We start from the raw sequence: 27,402 nt of genomic DNA on the forward strand, positions 1-27,402 counted from the left end.
GCTGGCTTGCCTCTGAAGCTAAGTAGGGTTGGTCCTGGTCACTTCCCGGATGGGAGACCAGATGGTGCTGGAATAGTTGTTGGAGGGAAAGTAGGAGGCACTTTTTCCTTTGGTCTAAAAAAATTATGCAATGCCCCAGGGCAATGATTGGGGACATTGACCTGTGCAGGGTGCCGTCTTTTGGCTGGGATGTTAAACGGGTGTCCTGACTCTCTGTGCTCACTAAAGATCCCATGGCACTTATCGTAAGAGTAGGGGTGTTAACCCTGGTGTCCTGGCTAAATTCCCAATCTGTCCCTCATACCATCATGGCCACCTAATCATCCCAAGCTTCCAACTGGCTCATTCATCCCCCTTCCTCTTCCCTGTAACTATACCATTCAAATGGTAAATATCATGAGAAGATGAAGGCAGAGGGCCTGGTGGGAGCAACCACCCTGTCTTCCTCTCAGACAGCTAGGAGCAGACAGGTGGAGAGGGGGAAATGCACCCTGCAGGCAGAAGACAGGACATCGGTCTGATCTGTTGTGTTTGCCAGCCTACCTGTGTATCATATTACCTGTTTATGCCTGACTGTGCTTGCTGTGAATGAGAATATGTTCTCAGCAGTGGACTAATGATTACACTAGATCAGCTAGATGCAGGCAAGAGTGTGCAAGGCGGTATTGAATGTGTCGCTGTCTGTCCATGTGTCACTGTCTGTCCTCTAAACATTTTCTCTCGACCTGTGTGCACCTACGTTGTAATCTTTCATTCATAGGTTAGGTTGTAGCAGCCTCATGATGGGTACAGGGAAAATGTGAGTATCGTGTAGTAGCCCAAACCTATCAATGTTACATTGAACTGGGTGAATGGAATATGAATGGCAGTCATCCAATATGCTGTAATAGAACTAAGGCCATGCTCAATAAAAACAAATGTGTCCTCCCTCATCTTAAACGGCACCAACCGCCACTGGTTCTCAGTCAACTTACCTGGTAAAATAAGTTAAATAAATAAAAAAGTTAAATAAATAAATATGTTGATGTCTGTCTGCCTGTGTATCATATTACCTGTTTATACCTGACTGTCTGTGTCTTGCTTTGTCTGCCCCCTGTAGCTGCTTGTGCTTGCTATTAGGAGAGGTAAAGAGATATACCAGAGCCACACCCTCACAGGAGGAAACTCCTCCCACAGCCATCTCACTTGCTGATGCTGTCCTACACACACACACACACACACACACACACACACACACACACACACACACGCACACACACACACGCACACACACACGCACAGTCTGGAAGGATTGAGATTAACTAGTGGATAAATCATTTGAATGTGTTTCAGTGATAAGGATGTGCATGGTGTGTGTGTGTGTGTCTGTGTGTGTGTAGCATATGTATGTGTGTGTGTGTTTGTGTGGGTGGGTGCGGCTACACCTCATAGTTCCTTGGGGGATAGAAGTGACCTGGGTCATTGGGGAGGAAGGAGGCTTTCCAAGACACCCATCAAGACCTGAGGGACACACTCTCACAAAGGGAGCACCAGCAAACACACCCTCACCCATAGACAGAGAGCAGAGCAGAATGCACACACACACACACACACACACACACACACACACACAGAATCTCTCCCCAGTGGATAAATCAGTCCTTTCATGATCTGTCATCTTGCTGGATTGTGTTTATGTAATGGAGGAGGAATAGCCTCCTACTTTTCTAATGGAAATGCAGGACCAGGGCTCTCTGCCTTCAACAGGAACTGGCTGCTAGTTATTCAATATGAACATAAAAACAGATACAAATACATGAAAATGACAATATGTTGATTATGTTTTTATTATTTTACTGATGATAATGATGATGACGATGTTGATGACGATGGCCAGTTAACGGACATGCTACTGTAATGATGATGACCTGAAAAATAGTGGTGAACTGTTAGAGAGAGGAGACGGCCAGAGAAAGAAAGAGCGAGAGTGTACGTGATGAGAGATTTTAAGACAGCCGTGTTATTATTTGAGAGAGAGAGAAAGAGAGAGAGAGAGAGAGATATGCGATAACAGCGTTTGCCCTGTTCACATTTGACTCAGTTCTTCTCACGAGAGACATGCAGATTCAACGACACGCCAGAAACTTCAGACAGTTCCTAAAGACCGAACTCTGAAGGTAAATGAATCCTTCATTTCATACTAAGTACTCACGTATGCCGTGCGCTGAGACGAGGTAAGAATTTTTGCGCGGGATATTATAGCAGCACATGATGATGAAACCGATTTTTTTTAACGTTTGAGATATCGAATGCACGATTTCTTCTGAATGCATTATATTAGGCACTTGCAAATTATAGACGAAACGCTATTAACGCAACACATGTGATTATCATTAATGGCTTGCTTGAAAAACGTGTATTCGAGATGAATCACATGGGGGTTTTATAGTGAACCTTGTTTGTGCGTAATTGCGGGGCTGAAGAGTCGACTACTCCACTTTATTTTGGGCCATTTCATGAACAATAGCCAACGTCTCTTGAATGGTTTCAGACCTGAAACACCTACATGTAATTTGGCTGAACTAGGTTACGAGTGCACTGAATTTAGACATTGAAGCACATCTGTTAGGGTATTTTAACATATATTTCATCTATTACAATGGCATAACACCATTAATTGAACAGGGCACGCGCACGTCTCGGGGTCACTTGGGAGAGACGGACCAAAGCAGAATCACATTTCCTATGACTGAACCGAGTCCAATCAGATGGTGCACGCGCATTTCTATCTGTCACGTTAAAAGATCCGCGGGGTAGCAGGAGACGTACCAAATATAGACTCTGTCTGACATCCCTGTGTGTGCGAGGCAAATATTTTACCTGCCGCATGCGCAATATCTGTGAGGATCAGCGCGTCCCTAATGAAGGTGATCGGCTCAGTATCGCTTCATAAAACCGACATAATTGCAGTCATGTATTATTCGTACTAAATCGGTAATGACAAGTGTTTGGCTGCTGAGAGGTGTCGGACTGGTCAGAGAGCACGCTGACAAGACAGTGTTGTGTTTGCGGCTGTGTCTTTGACATGGTAATCCGGCTGGTGTTCAATCAGCAATGTTGAGTGTATGTGCGTCTTTATATATATATATATATATATATATATATATATATATATATATATATATATATATATATATATATAGATAGATAGATAGATAGATAGATAGATAGATATCACAGGAGGCTGCTAAGGGAGGACAGCTCATACTAATGGCCAGAACAGAGCGAATGGAATGGCATGAAACACATTGGAACAATGTGTTTGATTTATTTGATATCAATCCTCTTTATCACGAGCCCGTCATCTCCAATTAAGGTTCCACCAACCTCTTGTGATATATATATGTGTGTGTGTGTGTGTGCGTGCGCGCGCGCGTGCGAGTGTCCTTTTTGATTAGATTTGATTCTGTGACAAACATTTTCTGAGATTTATGATTGCCCTCTAGCGGTAGGCTATCCACAATTTGTCATGTTTGAATGTCAATGTGTTTTATTTGCTGTGTTTCACGACTATATATGTAGTGTATGTGTACAGTAAAGTGGGCTGTGGTTTTAATAGTATGCTATGTATTTGATGTTGTAAAGCCTTGCCTGCTTTTAACTTATACAGGGGAGAGTCTAATCCTAAATGCTGATTGGTTAAAAGCGCATTCCAGCGGGTGTCTATCCTACAATTTACCACCAGATAAATATATTACATAAAAATGCCTATTTACTCTGTTCCATTTGACTGCGCAATCCACTGTCTCCTGGCAGGGAAGTTATGAACTTGATATCCACTATAAAAAGCATCTAAACATTATCTCACATTTCTTTTAGACAACATTTAGTTTTGAAAATTGCGCAGTCAGATGGAACAGAGTAAATAGGCATTTAATGTAATATATTTATCTGGTTGTAAATTGTGGAATAGACACCCGCTGGAATGCGCTTTTCACCAATCAGCATTTAGGATTAGACTCTCCCCTCTGTCTGCCTCCGACATTTGCAACATTGTTTCAATCTTCTAATTCGATCTCCAGCTGTCCCATTGTAATGGACATGTAGGGGTCAGGAGTCAGGATGAGAGAGTCTTTCTCAGCCAGTTGAAATCATGAATCATCTGGCATAATTTATATGGATACATACAAAGAAATGTAAATTGAAAAAAGGTAAAATGAAACGAAGTGCAGCTAGTTTGCAGTCTTTCCAGCTTCAGTTTGAAGTGATTGTGTTAGCTGTGTTGTTGGCTAGCTCCTCTGAACAACAGTGTCCAAACGAGAGAGCACATTTTCTATTCCAGGCGAAATCGTGCCTCATTAGCTCATTGTTATGGATGTATCCAAATAAATGTCACAAGAAAACAGCTTAAACAAATGCAGCTACTGTTGTTATTCCGTCTGCAATGTTTGACGTGACCAGTGGCGATTTTAGCATGTAAATCTTGGTGGGCCCCCCCAAAAAAATGTGGGATGCATGCCAGCAAAGCCACTACACAACACAACACTAAACGATACATTAATTGCACTGTAACAGTGACAAACGGTGCCCACAAACTGTTAGGGCCTACATAAATAAAGCTGTCTCAACAGCAGAGTCCCAACAGCAGTACCATCACCTTACCACTGCTACACCTGGCTATCAGCAGAGGATTGTCTGGCAGCGAAACAGTTCATTCAGCCTCATTTACTGCATTTAAAAAAAACATAGCTGATTTGGCTGACTTGCTTAAACAAATGTGGTTTTTACTGACAATTGAGATGTACAAAATATGGCATTAGGGGACAACAAGCTGATAAGAGGCAATCCGTAACTTTAATTAAGACATTAATGAGGGAGCTAGGACGGACGTAGTCAATAAAACTATTTGTTCAGCACTTTTGAAATGTACAGCAACAGAATTCAGAACATAGGCCGTTCTTACAGTGTTCTCCCTGTACACCGAGTCAGAACTGTTGGATAAATAAAGGAGCATATAAGCAGAAAATGAAAGCTTTTACAATATTCAATGATTACATTCTCAAAAACAGGTTATAGGCTACATGTGCACCACCAAGTCAGAACAGTAGGTGAAATTAAGAGGTGAAAATGGATCAAATTGTTAGGGTGAGGCTGGGAACTCTGAAAAAAACAAGGGTGAATCATGATGATGTCAGTGATCTTCAGGTCATAGCTCTAGAAAGAGGCCGAGTTCCAGATTTACAATTCCGTGTTGGATGAAAGTTCAAAACGTATTTTCCAATTCGTAGCCATTTTTCCCGAGTTCCCAGTTGTCTTGAACTCACTAAAGTCAGATTTTGCAGTTCCGAGTTAACAGTTATTTTGAGCGCGGCACAAATCATGCTTCATTGACAACATGGCCAATGTTGAATGTTTATAATTTTCAATTAGGAAAAGAGACCCTTAATCGTAGATTTGGAACCACACAGCCACTCCACTGAATAGCAGGCTAATAATTGCTTTGCAATGCTTGCAGTTAGCCACTGATTCCTTCCAAACCACTCATTGATGAATTTGCGATTTCCAACTTGTGTAATGTTTGTGTCCAACGGCCAATGAGCACCGATACGTTTTATCTATAATTTCTCTTCATATGACAAGGATTAAAAAGGATTTGCCAGTAGATTGTCGACTTGATTCTTGATGACTGCTAGCTAAGATTTTGAAAGTATGATGTTGACATGATCAGTCCAATGAAAGCTACTGTAGATGTAATGTGATTTGACGTCATTGTATCTGTGGACAATGACCTTGAGCCTTCTTTGATGGGCACTTCTAATGTAACTCTATGGCAGCACCCAAAGGGCTTGAATTTTCTAGCTCTACCCTTAGACTTGGCGGTGACGTAGTGTCCCCATGAGTGACAGAACACTTAGGCAATTACGACGCAACACTCCGTATTTTCTGCTGGCTTGCCCCTCCACCACAGAAAGCACTGAGCTAGACTGAAACATCTGCATTTTGGAGCTGCATTACTCAAGAAAAAAAAAGAGACCATGTTTGTATGCGGCTTTATTAACTCAATGATATATATATATTTTTTTATATTGTTTTCAAACTGATATGTGATGCAAATTAATGTCAAAATAACATGCAAATTCTTTTTTGCTGAAAATGCGGTGCTCAAAACAGGTGTGGCAGATCACCACTGGACGTGATTGTAAGTTAGCCGTAGTTGGCTAGCTAGCAAGCAAGGGATAAGAACGTTGCCAGCAAGTATGGCAATGGAACATTTAGGACGAAGGACTGGGTCGCGTACGTAGATGCAGAACAAAAAGACTGAACGACTGACTCTTGCAACTGAACCAATAGAACTAAAGACCAGCCGGCTTGGGTAGCATCCCTAGATTTGTTTCGGAACTATAACTTGTGGAAGGATGAAATAATATGAATAAATTAATCAAAATAAAGTTTTTAATGAAAATATGTCAATCATTATTTTATTATGTTGGTACCCTGTTTTATAAAAGTGATAATGCCCTCGAAGCCGGTGTTTGGAGGATATATTGGCACGGTTTGCCGGCACTCGACATTGTCTCGGGCCTAACACCTGTGTCAATATATCCTCCAAACTCCGGCTTCTTGGGCATTATCACTTATATAAGCCTCTGTAGATGGCATAATTCTAATTCCATCAAAACTACATCAAAACTACCCCCCTCTCTTTCTCTCTCTCACTCGCTGGCACACACACACACACACACACACACACACACACACACACACACACACACACACACACACACACACACACACACACACACACACACACACACACACACACACACACACACACATGTTCACTTGTGTGTCACTGTGGCATTAACAAATACTTTATGTGGGTTATAGTGCATCTTTATGGCCCCATATAATCACTTTAATCACAGCAGTATGAAGCACATCATGTATTCTACTGATGTATCAGTGTGCTGTATATGGAACACACAGGAAGGCGATTTTAGAATATGTGCTTGTGATTTAATACCTGTAGATAAAGCATATATGTTTGGGTGACTATGCCTGTGTGGATTTGTTTTGTTTACGTGTATTTCTGTGTTTGGCTGTGTGCACAGTTTTTCCTGTGCTTACGCATTCAGTTTCGACCCGGGCTTTGCCCTAGCAATGAAAGATCTTGTGGGAATACCTCAAGGGACATCAGACATCAGACAAATGCTCTCTGCTAATTTGGTTAAAACAAAGCACAACAATCTTTGTCAGCATTAAGCTCGTAATTGTTTACACCAACAAGCTCTTGTATGTACCCTGAGTGAGACACGTAAGAGGGAGGAGGGAGAGAGAGAGGGGGAGCGAGAGAGAGAGAGAGAGAGAGAGAGAGAGAGAGAGAGAGAGAGAGGGGGAGGAAGAGAGAAAGAAGGAGAGAGGAAGGGTAGCCATGTGTGGATAGACATGACACATTGACTAAGTGACTTATGTCAGGTATAAAGCGGCTAGGAGAGGGGAGGCTGAAAGAGAGGTGCTGCTGTTGTGACAGCGAGCACTCACCACCTCCCATTACCAGACATTACTGTTTATTACAACAGACAGTGGAGGGAGGAGACAGATGAAGGGAGAAAGACGGATGGACACCAAGATTGAGATAGAAGGGCCAAGGTGAGAGTGAGGGAACGAGACATAGAGAGAGGAAGTGTTCGAGAGCGGTGAGGTCATGCAGATCCAACCCTGCGAATCGGAAACCTCCTTGCTGTGATTCCAGAGCGTTGCTCCTATAATAACATTACAGCCATTATCTCAAGTGGAGCTAAAGTGTTTTGCTGTCCACATAAATTAAAAAGTAATTTTTTTCTTAGAGAGCCGCGTCGTTAGTGGCAGTCACTCATAGACAATGGAGGGAGATTCTCGAATCCTGCATCTTCTCCTCAGGCTACTCTCTGTAGACGTTTAACAGAGGGTATAAGACACAGCACCCCAAGGCTCTTATTCAACAAAATGTCTGTTAAAGACTTGGAGCTGAGCTGGGACTGCACTGTTAACGGGGGAGGGCTAATCAATTTATTGTATTCCCTTAGTTATACCAAACCAAATAGTATTGAAGACCTACAGTCTACCACCCTGGGGTTTGTAGTGCAGAGAGGGAAAGGGAAGTGACTGCTGTTATAGACATCTACCAATTCATTAGCAATCAATTCAGCAAAACAAACTAGACGCCTAGCCCCTCTGTTGGAATAGCCCCTCTGTTGGAATAGCCCCTCTGTTGGAATAGCCCCTCTGTTGGAATAGCCCCTCTGTTGGAATAGCCCCTCTGTTGGAATAGCCCCTCTGTTGAACACTCACAGTGTTCCCTGAAGTCATCTCAGAGAGAGATTATTTAATGCTCATATTCCCACTCCAATTGTTGTGGGGGAAATGGGGCTTCTGAGTCTCATGTTGCCAGGGATACTCAGACTCACTCACTCACTCACTCACTCACTCACTCACTCACTCACTCACTCACTCACTCACTCACTCACTCACTCACTCACTCACACCTTTGACTCTTCTGCAGTCACAGATATGTTTAAACCTGACAGACAGAGACCGTTCCCAATGTCTCTACATTTAGAAGTGACGGTTCAAGACATGCATTATAACACTCTGCTGTGACTCTCCTCCCAGTCAAGCCTGTGAAGCAGAAACACATAGTCATTCCCTGGGGTCCCCTTTTATAGAAATGGATGTGGAGGAGCCTGTTCTCCTCAGGGTTGGATGCTGCTGCTGCTGCTGCTGCTGGAGCTTGTCATGGTCTGATTGTACACAGGCGACTCTGGCTGTTCTGCCTTCTCCTGAACACAGTGTGGGAGGGTGCAGCTGGCCCACTGTGCCAAGCCCAGGGAGGAGGTCTCTTTTGTGGCTGGAGCATGTAACGTTAGAGTTGTGGGGCTGGAGTGTGGCAGGCACGCGGGGCACCCAGCTCCTTCCTGCTTTCTGAGATGGACGTGAACCAGCTGTCTCGCTTGCCGCTCGGATTATGGAGGATTTCCTTATGAAAATGTACAGTGGTCCGCTCTGCTGGAGATGTCATTGTATAGGGAGAGAGGGAGCGTACCTCGCAGTAGGGGCTCACCCAGAAGTGTGTGTGTGATGGAAGTGTGCAAAGGTGGAACCAAGTCACTATTATTTGAGTCACAAGGTCCAAGTCTCAAGTCGAGTCCCGAGTAGAATGGGTCAACTGCCATTTACTCCTCAGCCACCTGTTGCTCTCTCTACAACCACTGGGATTATTATTTGACCCTGCTGGTCACCTATGAACGTTTGAACATCTTGAAGAACAATCTGGCCTTAATGGCCATGTACTCTTTTAATCTCCACCCGGCACGAAGAGGACTGGCCACCCATCAGAGCCTGGTTCCTCTCTAGGTTTCTTCCTAGGTTCCTGCCTTTCTAGGGAGTTTTTCCTAACCACCCTGCTTCTACATCTGCATTGTTTGCTGTCTGGGGTTTTAGGCTGGGTTTCTGTATAGCACTTTGTGAAATCTGCTGGTGTAAAAAGGCTTTATAAATACATTTGATTGAAAATAAATTTGAATGGGTCGAGTATCGAGTCACATCAAGTCACAATTTTTTTTTATTAAAGTCAAGTATAAAACAAATCTATACATCTTGTTCAGCTATAAATCTTTGTCTATTTATTAATGCTACCAGACAGCCCTTTTCATTATTTTGTCTACAACATATTTTGATTATGTAATAATACATTTTAACAACTAATTTCAAATGCAAGTTTCATAAGTAAATGATTGACAATCAATTTTGACCGACCAAAAGACCAGTAGGCCTATGCTAGTAATTATTGCTTGATGCCCCATTGCTGGTGAGCTTGCAAAGTAAACAGTTCATATTTTTGATCACCAAACAATCTTTGGAGCTGCATAGTTATTTACGGTAATCCTCTCTTCCTACAAGTTAACATTTGCGCTAAAAACAAAGTAGTTTATCGCTGGCCCAGATTCACACACCGAGGCAAAAAAGGTTGATCAAAGCGGAATGAAGGCGGGATCTTCATTGAATAGCAATGGTGTGGGCATTCATTTCCTGATTCCGCTTTGTCCAAGTTTATTTGCCGCTAGTCTGTGAATCTGTGAGTGGCAGTATGCTGTTCGAGATTGCGCAAATTGAAAATGTGCCAGCCTGAATGGCATGATGCGCTGTTCCACTTTGTCAAATGAGGGTTTGTAAGGTAATGAAAAGTCATGGAAATTTGTTTCATAATTGTTTTTCCTGAAAGCACACTTTTAAATATGATCAATCAATTAAAAATCAGCGTATCAGCCATTATCGGAATGACCCTTCTGTGCATGCCCGTGGTGCTGCGTGACATTTCAGCAGCAGGTAGAAAATAGTGACAGACTAACTAGATCACCAATTCAAAACATAACTTGTAGCAGTTATCTCACTACTTAACTATAGCTAACTAAGCATTCAGTTAGTTGTTGCCTTTCCACCAGCACTGTAGAGCCTAAATAAATCTGCACCATTGGAAAACTGGTTTTCCCCTCTATTAAACAGTAGCCATGTAATTGCGACAATTTAAAAAATATTCCAAGAACAGCCTAATTGACAAATAACTTGCTGTGCATAGATCTCCCCTGAAACATGAATATTTAAGCCTTATATATAAACATGTCTAGTTAGATACCTTGTTTTGAAGTAGCCTACCTTATCCATTTGATCCCTGATTTATTGAATGTGGGAATCATTTTATAAAGACAAAAGTATTTAGATGTATTGTTGAAAAAGCCAAGCCTGGACACCCAGGAGCTCTCCAGATTGAGGGTTGACCACATGTTGACAACATGTGATTAACAGTGCAGTTCTATGTGGGGGCTAAGTGCCATGTTCAAGGGCAAAATGGCAGGAAATGGTAGGTCTACATGGGATCAGACACAGCAGCTATCCAGTGTCAATAATGCTTACTTTTTCATGTAGGCTATAATAATAGTCAGGAAAATGTGGTTACAAGTCATGGAAAATGTGTATGAACCGTTAACAGTAAATAATCAGAGGTGTCTATAGCATAATGCCATTTGTGGATTTCAGTGAAGATAGTCTAATGGACCGACTTGGAAAAAGACAGCTCCTGCACTTCTTCCATCCCAAGTCAAGCACTGATTATAACCCACCCAAACTAGGCCTATCTGAAATATGAAATTCATCAATGAAATCACCAGGTTGTTGTGACAAAGATGCGTCCATAGCAGATTGCTAAACTGTATTTGATATGTATGATATTAATGTAGGTAGGCTGCTCTGTTTTTGCCAGGCTAAATCGGAGAAAATGAAACAAGCACTTTCTGGTCACTAATTTGGATATGTGCGCCCGCCTTTGCGGACCAATGCTGATGACTGGTCATTGGTCAACAGTCAAGACATGCAACTTTCAGCACAACAGTTTTCCGCTGCGCTAACATAATTGCAAAAGGGTTTTCTAATGATCAATTAGCCTTTTAAAATGATAAACTTGGATTAGCTAACAAAACGTGCCATTGGAACACAGGAGTGATGGTTGCTGATAATGGGCCTCTGTACGCCTATGTAGATATTCCATAAAAAAAATCTGCTGTTTCCAGCTACAATAGTCATTTACAACATTAACAATGTCTACACTGTATTTCTTAGCAATTTGATGCTATTTGAATGGACAGAAAATGTGCTTTTCTTTAAAAAAACAAGGATATTTCTAAGTGACCCCAAACTTATGAACGGTAGTGTATGTTAATGACCAGATCAAATAAGCAAAGGTATAAATATAAAATACAAATGGTAGGTTATATGTAGCTTGTATAAAACAAAATCCCTTTCAGTTTCACACTCGTGACCCCCTAAAACTTTCTCACTGCGCTAGCTCACCCAACCTGTGTTGATTGACAGTTTGCTGGTCCAATCAGATGCCTGAGTGTGTGTTTCACTAGCTAACAATTTTTTTTGCAAGTGTAATACTGTCTCTGGCTGCTCATGCCTGCTATGTTACGGCCAAGATCCTTTTAACACGTACATTCGGATAGCCAAGTTTGCTTCGCCCTCATGTTGGTGCTAGCAAGCTAACAAGCAGGCTAGGTAGTGCTAGATATTAACAGCCAATCCATTAGGGTCTGGAAACTATAGGGATTGTCGACTGATCAATAGGAACGCGATGTCGCCGAGTATTTGCATAAAGTTAAACTTTCCCCAACTTTGGCCCTGCCCTGTTCACGCTCCCTTGCCCATGCTTGCGTAGCCCAAGGGTCATCCAACCACTTAGTTTCATCGCCCCCAACATTGCTAGGTGGATTTCAGGTGTTAGATTACTTTAGGTTGGGTTACTGGCTAGCAGGCTGGCTGCTTGGAGAGTAATCCATGGAGACTCTGTGCAATAAATTGAGTGACAAAACATTACAAAACCTGGCCGGATAATTTCAAATTGTGAGTCTCAAGTCAAAGTCGAGTCTTGAGGCTCCAAGGCCAAGTCAAGTCTCAAGTTCTTTTATTTTCTATCAAGTCGAGTCTCAAGTCATCAAATCTGTAACTCGAGTCAGACTCGAGTCCAAGTTATGCAACTCGAGTCCACACCTCTGGAAGTATGTGAGTGTGTGTATTTGTACTGGGCAGGAGTGTGCCGGTGTGTGTGGCCATTAGAGAGCGAACCAGGTCTGTAAGCCCAACCCCTAACATGGGAGTCCAGAAGGAGTTGGGGGAAATCCTATGTCAATTTGACTATTCCACAAAGATAATTGGCTTATTCCAGTGTTAAATTGCTCTGTCCTACAGGACATTGAGTGGGCTTAACATGCTTGGTTCAGACACTGTGTCTGCTCCTCTGCTCCGTCTGGGACTTAGACGGGTATTACACACTGAATTACTAATGATGAACCGATAGCTGCAGTGTACTCAGCAGAGCAGAGCCCTAGCCCATAAAGTGTCGGTCACACACACAGAGACCGGAAGGTTCGCTTACACAGAGATTTATTATAATGTAGACTAACTAACTATCACTCAATAAATAAGAACCAACCAAATGCCCGTCAGACTTCTCTCTCAGAACTTCCTTGTTTAGACCTCCGAGCAGCAAACCTCAAGCTTGTAAAATTGATCAGACCCTCCAAATTTCTGATTTACAACTCACAGCCCTAAATGATGGTTTCCAAGCCCATTCAGGTTAGCATGGAAATGTCTCTCTCTCTCTCTCTCTGGCAACAGCATACCTAAACCATTACCCTGACATCAAACACCAGCCGGCTTCACAGTGCCACTTTTAAGATTTTTCTCATCAGTCCAGCGCCTGAAGGAGATCAGATAAGTGAGTGTGTCTGTATGTGTTTTCATGCTTATTTTAACCCCTTAAATGCCTTAAGTAACCCTTAATAACATTTAAGTCATTTAGCAGATACTCTTATCCAGAGTGACTAAATGCCTTGCTCAAGGGAACATCGTCAAATTTTTCCACTAATTGGCTCGGGGATTCAAACCATTGACCTTTTGGTCAATGGCCCAACGCTCTTAAAAACCGCTAGGCTACCTGCCTCTCCTAGTCTTGGCCCAAGGCAGCTGTTTAGAAGCTAACACAGCTGATCCTGAGTCGCGGCTTTCAGTGGAAATGCTAAAACCAGAAAATGAGAGCCCAGGAGACGGGTGAATTGTCAGCAGATGGAAAAATTTGACAGGCTGCAGCATAATTCTGGGGAAGTGACCGAGAACTGTCTTGTTAGAGTGCATGCATCGGTAAAATGGATGAAAGCAAGAAATCCTAAAACGTGGGAGAGAAAAAAGCCTGGTAATGGAACCAAAGGGAACAAAATGAATGAACCAGTATAATTCCTGTTTAAAACTAGTGTTGTTCTTTCATGCTGTGCAGTGAATTGGCTGAAAACATCCTTAGAGGTAGTGCATTTTAAGATGATATAAAATGGCTGGACTGAGATGGTGAGCTTTAGGATTTATTAGTGCTACTAGACAGTATATAAATACTGTGTGTTTATTCATGGATAGTTTTGATTACTACAGTAAAGTATACTATGATGTATGGCATTGTACTGTATGATAAAGTACACCATGTTTTATAGTACAGTGAGCCTGCCTCCATTTGTTTGTATTTGACAGCATTGTGTTCTTTTATGTGAGTGTCTCTGTAAACACAAGTGTGTAGAATGAGAGTTTAACAGTGAGCCAGCAAGAGAGAGTGTGTGTATGCGAGGTTCATCAGTAGCGTAATTCATGTAGTGCGGTTGAGTTGTCATGCGCTGGATCTACTTGAAGAATTCTGTTGATGAATGGCCAATTAGAAGCAGCCTCCTCATCCTTGGTGTTTGACTGATCTCTTTCTAATGGCACTCCTGTTTCTTTGATAAAAACACAATGAATCATCAATACCCTGGTCCAAGGAGCGCTGTGTGTGTGTGTGTGTGTGTGTGTGTGTGTGTGTGTGTGTGTGTGTGTGTGTGTGTGTGTGTGTGTGTGCGCGTGTGTGTGCGTGTGTGTGTGTGTGTGTGTGTGTGTGTGTGTGCGTGCGTGCGCGCGTGTGTGCGTGCGCGTGCACGGCTCCTGTGGGTATCGTGGTCAGTCCCTTTTCCAGCTTCGATGCACATGACTGCTTTTGTAATGCTTTATATAACCGTGGCTTCTAATTCACATGTTTACATCTGTACCTTAATCCACTCAATGCATCGGATACAATTTCAACATGTTTGGAATACGTGTGAGTGAATGTGTGTGTTTGTTTCTATTTGTTTGTTTGTGTGCGTATGGCTGTTCACTAAGGACACAGTAGGTCTTTGAATGTGTGTGTGCATGTTTGTGTTTTGATTTGAATGTGTGTGTGCATGTTTGTGTTTTGGTTTGAATGTGTGTGTGCATGTTTGTGTTTTGGTTTTAATGTGTGTGTGCATGTTTGTGTTTTGGTTTGAATGTGTGTGTGCATGTTTGTGTTTTGATTTGAATGTGTGTGTGCATGTTTGTGTTTTGATTTGAATGTGTGTGTGCATGTTTGTGTTTTGATTTGAATGTGTGTGTGCATGTTTGTGTTTTGGTTTGAATGTGTGTGTGCATGTTTGTGTTTTGGTTTTAATGTGACGGCTCAGCTGTTATCACTGACGAGTAAACGTTTCAGTGACAAGAATTGAAAAATGTAGTTGTTTTCTTTCCTTTTTAAAATCCTATCTCATCATCATCTCTCATTTCTTTGTTTTATTTTTATTAAAGCGTGTTGTCTTGCACTTCAATTAGCGAGAAAAGCATCTCTTCCAAAAGCACGTTCGAATCATGTTGCTGTGTTTGTGATGCTTTAATCAGAAACTCTCATTTTATACATAATTAATGATACAGCTCAAAAATATAAAAATATAAAAACACCCTAAATGTTCAAAGAAACAGAAATGTGTTTTGCTTTCTTCCATATTTCCTGTTTCATGGGAGACGGCGGATGTGTTCACTGATTCTTAGAGGGGAAAATAAAAGACGGCTTTGAACTGAAATGGTGGAACCAACATGGCATTAAACAACCAACACAAGCTGGTGCCACCTTGAACTAAACCACCCACCAGGAGACATGGACCTCCTGATGTGCATTCCTTAGTGAGTCCATGTGTCTCTCTCTCATGTGTCATGTGCTTAATGCCAGATAGCTACTGTCTCTAACTAAATGGAACATTTGGAATTAGATGTTTAGTGCTTTCAAATGCCAATGGAATACCTGCTGTTTTATTGAATGGATGGTTGATGGCATTTTTAGAATTCCACAGTAACAGCCATAGAGCTTATGTAAGGGAAGTGATTGTTTAAACCACACGCCCGCGTGATGAGTAACCTTTCTTGAGAACTGGTACTCCTGGAGATGGGTTACTGTGCTCCTGAGATGCTCCGAACGACCTGGTTTGGATTGTTGGTCTACTGTATAAATAAATACAGAGGGGGCTGCAGTATGATGTGGGTTTTGACTTCATTATGATGACCTTGAGGTTAGAGCTGACCAGTTAGGACCTCAAACCTGTCACGAGTCTTGTGTTGGAAGTACCGCATCTTTCTGGGGCACTTGGCAAATCTGCCCAACGTTTCTGAATTTGTGTGTGTATATGGAAGTGTTTATGTCTGAGTGTGTGTTTGTTGGCGTGTGTATGTGTGTGTGTGTGTGTGTGTGTGTGTGTGTGTGTGTGTGTGTGTGTGTGTGTGTGTGTGTGTGTGTGACTGTGTGTGTCTCAGTATTAGGGGCTTGCTGACGTGGTTATCTTACCAGCCCACTAGAACAGTCAGCATCTTTTCTCAAATAAAGTTTCTTGACTGTGACACTGCTGGATTTAAACTGTGTGGAACATTAGTGTACCGGTCCATGCGGTTAAAATACAGGTCTGTTGTTGAATTCGGGCCAAATGGCCTATATGAGACTTTCCCCCCACTCACTGCAGGCTAATTATCTCCGTCACACTTCACACAATGACTCATTTATTACGCCATCATGATGAGCCATTTGTATTGGTTTCATGGACATGACAATGGCTTGAGAGTACCATTAAGTAAATGTCGTACTTTATAGAGTGAAGGAGTGGACACTTATTAAATATTCTATGGCATAGTAAATGATGTTCCTGAGCAGAAAGGTCATATATTTTAAAGCATGTGTGATAACCCTCATCATCACTAGCCTATAAGCTGGTTTCTTATAGAGCAGGTTTGGTAAAAAAAAATACTAAAATCACCAGTAATTCAGCTAAAAACTAGTTCCATTTAGGAAATCTGTTAACCAAGTATACACACACACACACACACACACACACACACACACACACACACACACACACACACTCAATTCCAGGGACAACTGGAGATAAAAGCAGAGGTGTTCCTGACAGATATGGGTGAATAGAGAGGTGTTCCTGACAGATATGGGTGAATAGAGAGCTGTTCCTGACAGGTATGGGTGAATAGAGAGCTGTTCCTGACAGATATGGGTGAATAGAGAGCTGTTCCTGACAGATATGGGTGAATAGAGAGGTGTTCCTGACAGATATGGGTGAATAGAGAGGTGTTCCTGACACAGCTGGGTAAAGAGAGAGGTGTTCCTGACACACCTGGGTAAAGAGAGAGGTGTTCCTGACACACCTGGGTAAAGAGAGAGTTGTTCCTGACACACCTGGGTAAAGAGAGAGGTGTTCCTGACAGGTATGGGTGAATAGAGAGGTGTTCCTGACACACCTGGGTAAAGAGAGAGGTGTTCCTGACACACCTGAGTGAATAGAGAGGTGTTCCTGACAGGTATGGGTAAAGAGAGAGTTGTTCCTGACACAGCTGGGTAAAGAGAGAGGTGTTCCTGACACACCTGGGTAAAGAGAGAGGTGTTCCTGACACACCTGAGTGAATAGAGAGGTGTTCCTGACACACCTGAGTGAATAGAGAGGTGTTCCTGACACACCTGGGTGAATAGAGAGGTGTTCCTGACACACCTGGGTGAATAGAGAGCTGTTCCTGACAGATATGGGTGAATAGAGAGGTGTTCCTGACAGGTATGGGTGAATAGAGAGGTGTTCCTGACACAGCTGGGTAAAGAGAGAGGTGTTCCTGACACACCTGAGTAAAGAGAGAGGTGTTCCTGACACACCTGGGTAAAGAGAGAGGTGTTCCTGACACACCTGAGTGAATAGAGAGGTGCTCCTGACACACCTGAGTGAATAGAGAGGTGTTCCTGACACACCTGAGTGAATAGAGAGGTGTTCCTGACACACCTGGGTGAATAGAGAGGTGTTCCTGACACACCTGAGTGAATAGAGAGGTGTTCCTGACACACCTGGGTGAATAGAGAGGTGTTCCTGACACACCTGGGTGAATAGAGAGGTGTTCCTGACACATCTGGGTGAATAGAGAGGTGTTCCTGACAGATATGGGTGAATAGAGAGGTGTTCCTGTCAGATATGGGTGAATAGAGAGGTGTTCCTGACACACCTGGGTAAAGAGAGAGGTGTTCCTGACAGGTATGGGTGAATACAGAGGTGTTCCTGACAGAAATGGGTGAATAGAGAGGCATTCCTTACAGGTATGGGTAAAGAGAGATGCATTCCTGACAGATTTTAATATTACCTTTATTTGACTAGGAAAGTCAGCTAAGATCAAATTCTTATTTACGATGACAGACTACACCGGCCAAACCCTGACAATTGTGCACCGCCCTATGGGACACCCAATCACGGCCAGTTGTGATACAGCCTGGATTTGAACCAGGGTGTCTGTAGTGACACCTCTAGCACTGAGATGTAGAGCCTTAGACCGCTGCGCCACTCGGGAGCCCCACAGATATGACTTGAGAAATGGTGCTGGGCTTTTACGAGCCACTGACCAATTCAGCTATTTTATGTTGGGTTTTTTTGCGCTGCTCTCAACTTTTTCTGTACACAATGTTTCTGCCATCATTTCCTATGACCTACTTCAGTGAGTCTTCGGCGCATGACATATTGCTCACTTCGGACCAGGCCCTAATCCCAGACACCTGGAAGAGAAACAGAAGGCTATAGAGGCCGACGTGCGGGCACCCTGTTGAGACTAAGGCGGTGAGTGAATAAACCACCTCTACCCTCTGTTCTATTGGCGAATGTGCAATCGCTGGAGAATAAACTGGATGAGCTCCATTCGAGACTATCTTATCTATGGGACATTAACATTGACAAGGTCGCAGGGCCAGACGGATTACCAGGACGAGTACTCAGAGCATGTGCTGACCAGCTGGCAAGTGTCTTCACTAACGTTTTCAACCTCTCCCTGACATGTAATATCTACATGTTTCTAGCAGACCACCATAGTCCCTGTGCCCAAGAACACTAAGGTAACCTGTCTAAATGACTACCGCCCCGTAGAACTCACATCTGTAGCCATGAATTGCTTTGAAATGCTGGTCATGGCTCACATCAACACCATTATCCCAGAAACCCTGGACCCACTCCAATTCGCATACCACCCCAACAGATCCGCAGATGATGCAATCTCTATTACACTCCACACTGCCCTTTCCCACCTGGACAAAAGGAACACCTATGTGAGAATGCTATTCATTGACTACAGCTCAGCGTTCAACACCATAGTGCCCTCCAAGCTCGTCACTAAGCTAAGGACCCTGGGACTCAACTGGATCCTGGACTTCCTGACGGGCCGCCCCCAGGTGGTGAGGGTAGGCAACAACACATCCGCCACGCTGATCCTCAACACAGGGGCCCCTCAGGGGTGCATGCTCAGTCCCCTCCTGTACTCCCTGTTCACCCACGACTGCGTGGCCGCGCACGATTCCAACACCATCATTAAGTTTGCAGACGACACGATGGTTGTAGGCCTGATCACCAACGATGATGAGACAGCCTATAGGGAGGAGGTCAGAGTGTGGTGCCAGGACAACAACCTCTCCCTCAATATGGGCAAGACAAAGGAGCTTATCGTGGACTACAGGAAACAGAGGGCCGAGCACGCCCATTCACATCAACAGGGCTGTAGTTTCTCAGAATGTACACATCACTACGGACCTATCATGGCCCGAACACACCAACATAGTCGTGAAGAGGGCATGACAACGCCTCTTCCCCCTCAGGAGGCTGACAAGATTTGGCCTGGACCCTCTGATCCTTAAAAAGTTATACAGCTACACCATTGAGAGCATCTTGATTGGCTGCATCACCACTTGGTATGGCAACTGCTCTGCATCTGACTGCAAGGCACTACAGAGGATAGTGAGTACGGCCCAGTACATCACTGGAGCCGAACTCCCTGCAATCCTTCTATACCAGGCGGTGTCAGAGGAAGGCCCTAAAAATTGTCAAAAATCCAGCCACCCAAGTCATGGACTGTTCTCTTTGCTACCGCACGGCAAGCGGTACCAGAGTGCCAAGTCTAGGTCCAAAAGGCTCCTTAACAGCTTCTACCTCCAAGCCATAAGACTGCTGAACAGTTAATCAAATGGCTACCTGGACTATTTACATTGATCCCCTTTATAATTTATTTATTTATTGGACTGACTCTCTTGCACTGGCTATATAAACACTCACTAGACTCTATCCACACACTCACACATACTACACTGACACCAACACACACACGCACACACACACACACACACACACACACACACACACACACACACACACACACACACACACACACACACACACACACACACACACACACTACATACGCTCACACACACAAAACACACACTCACACATACTACACTGACACTCCAACACACACACACGCACATGCATGCACACACACCCACACACACACACACACACACACACTACATACGCTCACACACACAAAACACACACACACACACACACACACACACACATGCATATTGATGCCACACACACACACCCTTTCACACCCTTTTATAGACACTCTTTCACACTCTTTCACACTCTGTCACACTCTGTCACACTCTTTCACACCCTTTTACACTCTTCACACATGCTGCAGCTACTCTGTTTGTTATCTATCCTGATTGCCTAGTCACTTTTACCCCACCTACATTTACTGTACGCACTGTATTACCTCAATTACCTCAACTACCTCATACCCCTACACATTGACTCGGTACTGGTACTCCTTGTATATAGCCTCGTTATTGTTGTTTTATTGTGTTACTATTACCTTTTTTAAATGTATTCTTTTTCTTTTTAACTCTGCATTGTTGGGAATGGGCCCGTAAGTAAGCATTTCACAGAGAGAGCATTTTATTGCATGTGACCAATAACATTTGATTGATTTTATATTTGTCAAGAAATAGGTGTTCCTGACAGATATCGGTAGAGAGAGAGCTGTTCCTGACATATATATGTAAAGAGAGAGCTGTTCCTGACTGATATATGTAAAGAGAGAGCTGTTCCTGACTGATATATGTAAAGAGAGAGCTGTTCCTGACAGATATTGGTAGAGAGAGAGCTGTTCCTGACAGATATATGTAAAGAGAGAGCTTTTCCTGACTGATATATGTAAAGAGAGAGCTGTTCCTGACTGATATATGTAAAGAGAGAGCTGTTCCTGACAGATATTGGTAGAGAGAGAGCTGTTCCTGACAGATATATGTAAAGAGAGAGCTTTTCCTGACTGATATATGTAAAGAGAGAGCTGTTCCTGACAGATATGGTTAGAGAGAGAGCTGTTCCTGACAGATATATGTAAAGAGAGAGCTGTTCCTGACTGATGTATGTAAAGAGAGAGCTGTTCCTGACAGATATGGTTAGAGAGAGAGCTGTTCCTGACAGATATATGTAAAGAGAGAGCTGTTCCTGACTGATATATGTAAAGAGAGAGCTGATCCTGACAGATATTGGTAGAGAGAGAGCTGTTCCTGACAGATATATGTAAAGAGAGAGCTTTTCCTGACTGATATATGTAAAGAGAGAGCTGTTCCTGACAGATATGGTTAGAGAGAGAGCTGTTCCTGACATATATGGGTAGAGAGAGAGCTGTTCCTGATAGATATGGTTAGAGAGAGAGCTGTTCCTGACAGATTTGGGTAGAGAGAGAGCTGTTCCTGACTGATATATGTAAAAAGAGAGCTGTTCCTGACAGATATATGTAAAGAGAGAGCTGTTCCTGACAGATATGGGTAGATAGAGAGCTGTTCCTGACAGATATATGTAAAGAGAGAGCTGTTCCTGACAGATATTGGTAGAGAGAGAGCTGTTCCTGACAGATATGGGTAGAGAGAGAGCTGTTCCTGACAGATATGGGTAGATAGAGAGCTGTTCTTGACAGATGGGTAGAGAGAGAGCTGTTCCTGACAGATATGGGTAGAGAGAGAGCTGTTCCTGACAGATATGGGTAGAGAGAGAGCTGTTCCTGACAGATATGGGTAGCGAGGGAGCTGTTCCTTACAGATATGGGTAGAGAGAGAGCTGTTCCTGACAGATATGGGTAGAGAGAGAGAGCTGTTCCTGACAGATATGGGTAGCGAGGGAGCTGTTCCTTACAGATATGGGTAGCGAGGGAGCTGTCCCTTACAGATATGGGTAGAGAGAGAGCTGTTCCTGACAGATATGGGTAGAGAGAGAGCTGTTCCTGACATATATGGGTAGAGAGAGAGCAGTTCCTGACAGATATGGGTAGAGAGAGAGCTGTTCCTGACAGATATGGGTAGCGAGGGAGCTGTTCCTAACAGATATGGGTAGAGAGAGAGCTGTTCCTGACAGATATGGGTAGCGAGGGAGCTGTTCCTGACAGATATGGGTAGAGAGAGAGCTGTTCCTGACAGATATGGGTAGAGAGAGAGCTGTTCCTGACAGATATGGGTAGAGAGAGAGCAGTTCCTGACAGATATGGGTAGCGAGGGAGCTGTTCCTTACAGATATGGGTAGAGAGAGAGCTGTTCCTGACAGATATGGGTAGAGAGAGCTGTTCCTGACAGATATGGGTAGAGAGAGAGCTGTTCCTTACAGATATGGGTAGAGAGAGAGCTGTTCCTGACAGATATGGGTAGCGAGGGAGCTGTTCCTTACAGATATGGGTAGAGAGGGAGCTGTTCCTGACAGATATGGGTAGCGAGAGAGCTGTTCCTGACAGATTTGGGTAGAGAGAGAGCTGTTCCTGACTGATATATGTAAAAAGAGAGCTGTTCCTGACAGATATATGTAAAGAGAGAGCTGTTCCTGACAGATATGGGTAGATAGAGAGCTGTTCCTGACAGATATATGTAAAGAGAGAGCTGTTCCTGACAGATATTGGTAGAGAGAGAGCTGTTCCTGACAGAGATGGGTAGAGAGAGAGCTGTTCCTGACAGATATGGGTAGATAGAGAGCTGTTCTTGACAGATGGGTAGAGAGAGAGCTGTTCCTGACAGATATGGGTAGAGAGAGAGCTGTTCCTGACAGATATGGGTAGAGAGAGAGCTGTTCCTGACAGATATGGGTAGCGAGGGAGCTGTTCCTTACAGATATGGGTAGAGAGAGAGCTGTTCCTGACAGATATGGGTAGAGAGAGAGAGCTGTTCCTGACAGATATGGGTAGCGAGGGAGCTGTTCCTTACAGATATGGGTAGCGAGGGAGCTGTCCCTTACAGATATGGGTAGAGAGAGAGCTGTTCCTGACAGATATGGGTAGAGAGAGAGCTGTTCCTGACATATATGGGTAGAGAGAGAGCAGTTCCTGACAGATATGGGTAGAGAGAGAGCTGTTCCTGACAGATATGGGTAGCGAGGGAGCTGTTCCTAACAGATATGGGTAGAGAGAGAGCTGTTCCTGACAGATATGGGTAGCGAGGGAGCTGTTCCTGACAGATATGGGTAGAGAGAGAGCTGTTCCTGACAGATATGGGTAGAGAGAGAGCTGTTCCTGACAGATATGGGTAGAGAGAGAGCAGTTCCTGACAGATATGGGTAGCGAGGGAGCTGTTCCTTACAGATATGGGTAGAGAGAGCTGTTCCTGACAGATATGGGTAGAGAGAGAGCTGTTCCTTACAGATATGGGTAGAGAGAGAGCTGTTCCTGACAGATATGGGTAGCGAGGGAGCTGTTCCTTACAGATATGGGTAGAGAGGGAGCTGTTCCTGACAGATATGGGTAGCGAGAGAGCTGTTCCTGACAGATATGGGTAGAGAGAGAGCTGTTCCTTACAGATATGGGTAGCGAGGGAGCTGTTCCTAACAGATATGGGTAGAGAGAGAGCTGTTCCTGACAGATATGGGTAGCGAGGGAGCTGTTCCTTACAGATATGGGTAGAGAGAGAGCTGTTCCTGACAGATATGGGTAGAGAGAGCTGTTCCTGACAGATATGGGTAGCGAGGGAGCTGTTCCTTACAGATATGGGTAGAGAGAGAGCTGTTCCTGACAGATATGGGTAGCGAGGGAGCTGTTCCTTACAGATATGGGAAAGAGAGAGAGCTGTTCCTGTCATGTTCTGTCACTGTTAGGTTTTTCCACATGCCTGTTGCTACATTTACAGCTGCACTGTTAAAAGCACTAGTGACACCAGGTCATGGCTGTCATCACCACGAGATGAGCATGAATCTCACCACGAGCCTCTGTTGAGAAAGAAAAAATGAGAGAGGGAGATAAATGGAGAGAGAGAAGGCAAGAGAACATATGGTGAATGCTGATGACAGTTTGTGGTTTGTGTGGTTTGAGGAGAAAGTGCAGTTGGTGTCTGTGTATGTGTGTATTCTAGAATCTATGGCCATAACACTGAGTGACTGTGTGCTCCTGGGCTTTGTGTTTCTGTGTATATGGTGTTTATGACAGCATTTAGTATATGTGTGTGTATGCGTGTGTTTTGCCAGTGTGTGTGTGTTATGCCAGTGTGTGTGTGTGTTATGCCAGTATGTGTGTGTGAGTGTATGAGGGATCCCTGTGGGGATTGTGTTTCGGTCGGTCAGGCACGTCTGATAACAGCCCACCGGCCTCGTCACATTTATTATTGAGGGAGGGGAAATTGATCGGCACTAACAGTAGCTGTTGCCATGTCTCTCATACACCGCAGGGCTTCTCCTGCTCTCTATTCCGCCTCTCAAACGGCTCAGTCCTTCTATCATCTGTCCTCATTCCCTCTGTTTCTTCTGTTTCTATCTTTTCTTTTCACACATATAGCCTTACTCTCTAATCCTCTTCCCTCTCCTCCCTCCCTCCCGCTGTAATTTACTCTCTGTCGCTTTCTCTGACTCTATCTTTTTCACTCGTTTCTTTCTCTCTCTCGCCCATACATTGCCGAGTCCTCTATCCTTGTAATCCTCCCTTTGTATCTCCCCTCACACCTCATTTCTCATCATAAAACTTCTTCCATTTCCATACTGAAATCTTATTGTGTGTTGCCAAGTGTGGTTTCAAATGTTTCCATTTTCACATGTTCCAGTCCCCTCAACTCCCTCACGTTTCTCCCTTGTCTTCCAGCACTGCGTCAACTCTCTCCTCTCTCTCCCCCCATCTAATCATTCAGTCAGAGCTCCTCTCTCTCCCCCCATTCCTCCCATCTAATCATTCAGTCAGAGCTCCTCTCTCTCCCCCCATTCCTCCCATCTAATCATTCAGTCAGAGCTCCTCTCTCTCCTCTCTCTCCCCCCATTCCTCCCATCTAATCATTCAGTCAGAGCTCCTCTCTCTCCCCCCATTCCTCCCATCTAATCATTCAGTCAGAGCTCCTCTCTCTCCCCCCATTCCTCCCATCTAATCATTCAGTCAGAGCTCCTCTCTCTCCCCCCATTCCTCCCATCTAATCATTCAGTCAGAGCTCCTCTCTCCCCCCATCCCCCATCTAATCATTCAGTCAGAGCTCCTCTCTCTCCCCCCATTCCTCCCATCTAATCATTAATTTTGAGCTCCTCTCTCTCCCCCCATTCCCCCATCTAATCATTCAGTCAGAGCTCCTCTCTCTCCCCCCATTCCCCCATCTAATCATTCAGTCAGAGCTCCTCTCTCTCCTCTCTCTCCCCCCATTCCTCCCATCTAATCATTAATTTTGAGCTCCTCTCTCTCCCCCCATTCCCCCATCTAATCATTCAGTCAGAGCTCCTCTCACTCCCCCCATTCCTCCCATCTAATTATTAATTTTGAGCTCCTCTCTCTCCTCTCTCTCCCCCCATTCCCCCATCTAATCATTCAGTCAGAGCTCCTCTCTCTCCCCCCATTCCCCCATCTAATCATTCAGTCAGAGCTCCTCTCTCTCCCCCCATTCCTCCCATCTAATCATTCAGTCAGAGCTCCTCTCTCTCCCCCATTCCCCCCATTTAATCATTCAGTCAGAGCTCCTCTCACTCCCCCATTCCTCCCATCTAATTATTAATTTTGAGCTCCTCTCTCTCCCCCCATTCCCCCCATTTAATCATTCAGTCAGAGCTCCTCTCTCTCCTCTCTCTCCCCCCATTCCCCCCATCTAATCATTCAGTCAGAGCTCCTCTCTCTCCCCCCATTCCCCCATCTAATCATTCAGTCAGAGCTCCTCTCTCTCCCCCCATTCCCCCCATTTAATCATTCAGTCAGAGCTCCTCTCTCTCCCCCCATTCCTCCCATCTAATCATTCAGTCAGAGCTCCTCTCTCTCCCCCCATTCCCCCATCTAATCATTCAGTCAGAGCTCCTCTCTCTCCTCTCTCTCCCCCCATTCCCCCATCTAATCATTCAGTCAGAGCTCCTCTCTCTCCCCCCATTCCCCCATCTAATCATTCAGTCAGAGCTCCTCTCTCTCCCCCCATTCCTCCCATCTAATCATTCAGAGCTCCTCTCTCTCCCCCCATTCCCCCATCTAATCATTCAGTCAGAGCTCCTCTCTCTCCCCCATTCCTCCCATCTAATCATTCAGTCAGAGCTCCTCTCTCTCCTCTCTCTCCCCCCATTCCTCCCATCTAATCATTCAGTCAGAGCTCCTCTCTCTCCTCTCTCTCCCCCCATTCCTCCCATCTAATCATTCAGTCAGAGCTCCTCTCTCCTCTCTCTCCCCCCATTCCTCCCATCTAATCATTCATTTGGAGCTCCTCTCACTCCCTCTATTCCCTGTGTCTCTCTTCAACAGTTTAATACTCGTCTCTGTCTTCTTCAGTCATCAGTGTTCTGGCTCACCTTTGATCTCTCTTCAAATTGGGAGCGTCTCCATTTCATTGTTTGCCGTGGAGTGTTTTATTTTTGTTGCGTGGTGGCTCGACACGACAACTCACTCCAACGCTGTGCTGCCAACACGGCTTTGGAAGGAGGAGAGAAGGAGAAGAAAAGCTCATTTGAGCTTGATTCATCGTGCGAAGATTGCCCTGCATTTATTGATAATTGCTTTTTCCGTTTAAAGAGATGCTGTTAAAAAGTCAATTGTATAAACTCAGAGAAATGCAGCTGTCGTCAATTAACTTCTCTCTTTCCCTAATGAATGGATTAACTACCAGCAAGTCTCCCGGGTCTTCACACAGATCTATTCAATGCACTATCAGTGGAATAAAAGCAACCCGTCTCGTGAAGAATAGGACTATCTATAACCCGAGCCAAAAGTCACATTCATCCACGCCGATTGGTGTCTCATCAGCCGTGGCCTGCATCATTGTAATGAGAGACCCTTAACTCGCGCTGTTTGATCCTAGCTTCCTGGGAGATGCTGAGAGAAGAGCTCCTCTAACTATGAGTGTTTTCACTTGGAAATCAACCCGCTTTCCAAAACATCCTTGTCTTTCCTTTCTGCTCAACCTTTGCTCCCTCGTTGTGGTGTGCAAATCTCAAATGACACTCTATTCCCCGTAATGCACAACTTTTGGCCAAAGCTGCAGAAAGTAAGGTTAAGTGTTCTGGCCAAACGTAGTGCACTATATAGGGAATAGGGCATCAAATCCACTCTTTCTTATCCTTCAAAATGGCTGCTCAGTCAGACCACTAACAGACAGTTCTTCTCCTGGTGAATGAATGTTTCTGCCTGTGTGTGGAGAGTGAATGGCTGCTGTCTTCTGTCCTGACTAAGATGTGCTCTCTTGGCCTATCGTGAATG

At 44.2% G+C, this 27,402-nt stretch overlaps 1 protein-coding gene across 1 annotated transcript in view; it reads left to right on the forward strand.

Moving 5' to 3' along the window:
• The first annotated feature begins 1,914 nt into the window (after positions 1 to 1,914).
• LOC115157331 (cadherin-24) overlaps positions 1,915 to 27,402 on the forward strand; it is a 220,016-nt gene continuing 194,528 nt past the window's right edge. The window contains exon 1 of the mRNA XM_029705498.1: positions 1,915 to 2,156. The gene's annotated coding sequence lies outside the window, so the exon portion shown is untranslated. The remainder of the gene's footprint in view (positions 2,157 to 27,402) is intronic.

The sequence above is a fragment of the Salmo trutta genome, chromosome 21 (genome assembly GCF_901001165.1).
Source record: "Salmo trutta chromosome 21, fSalTru1.1, whole genome shotgun sequence".
Taxonomy (NCBI): domain Eukaryota; kingdom Metazoa; phylum Chordata; class Actinopteri; order Salmoniformes; family Salmonidae; genus Salmo; species Salmo trutta.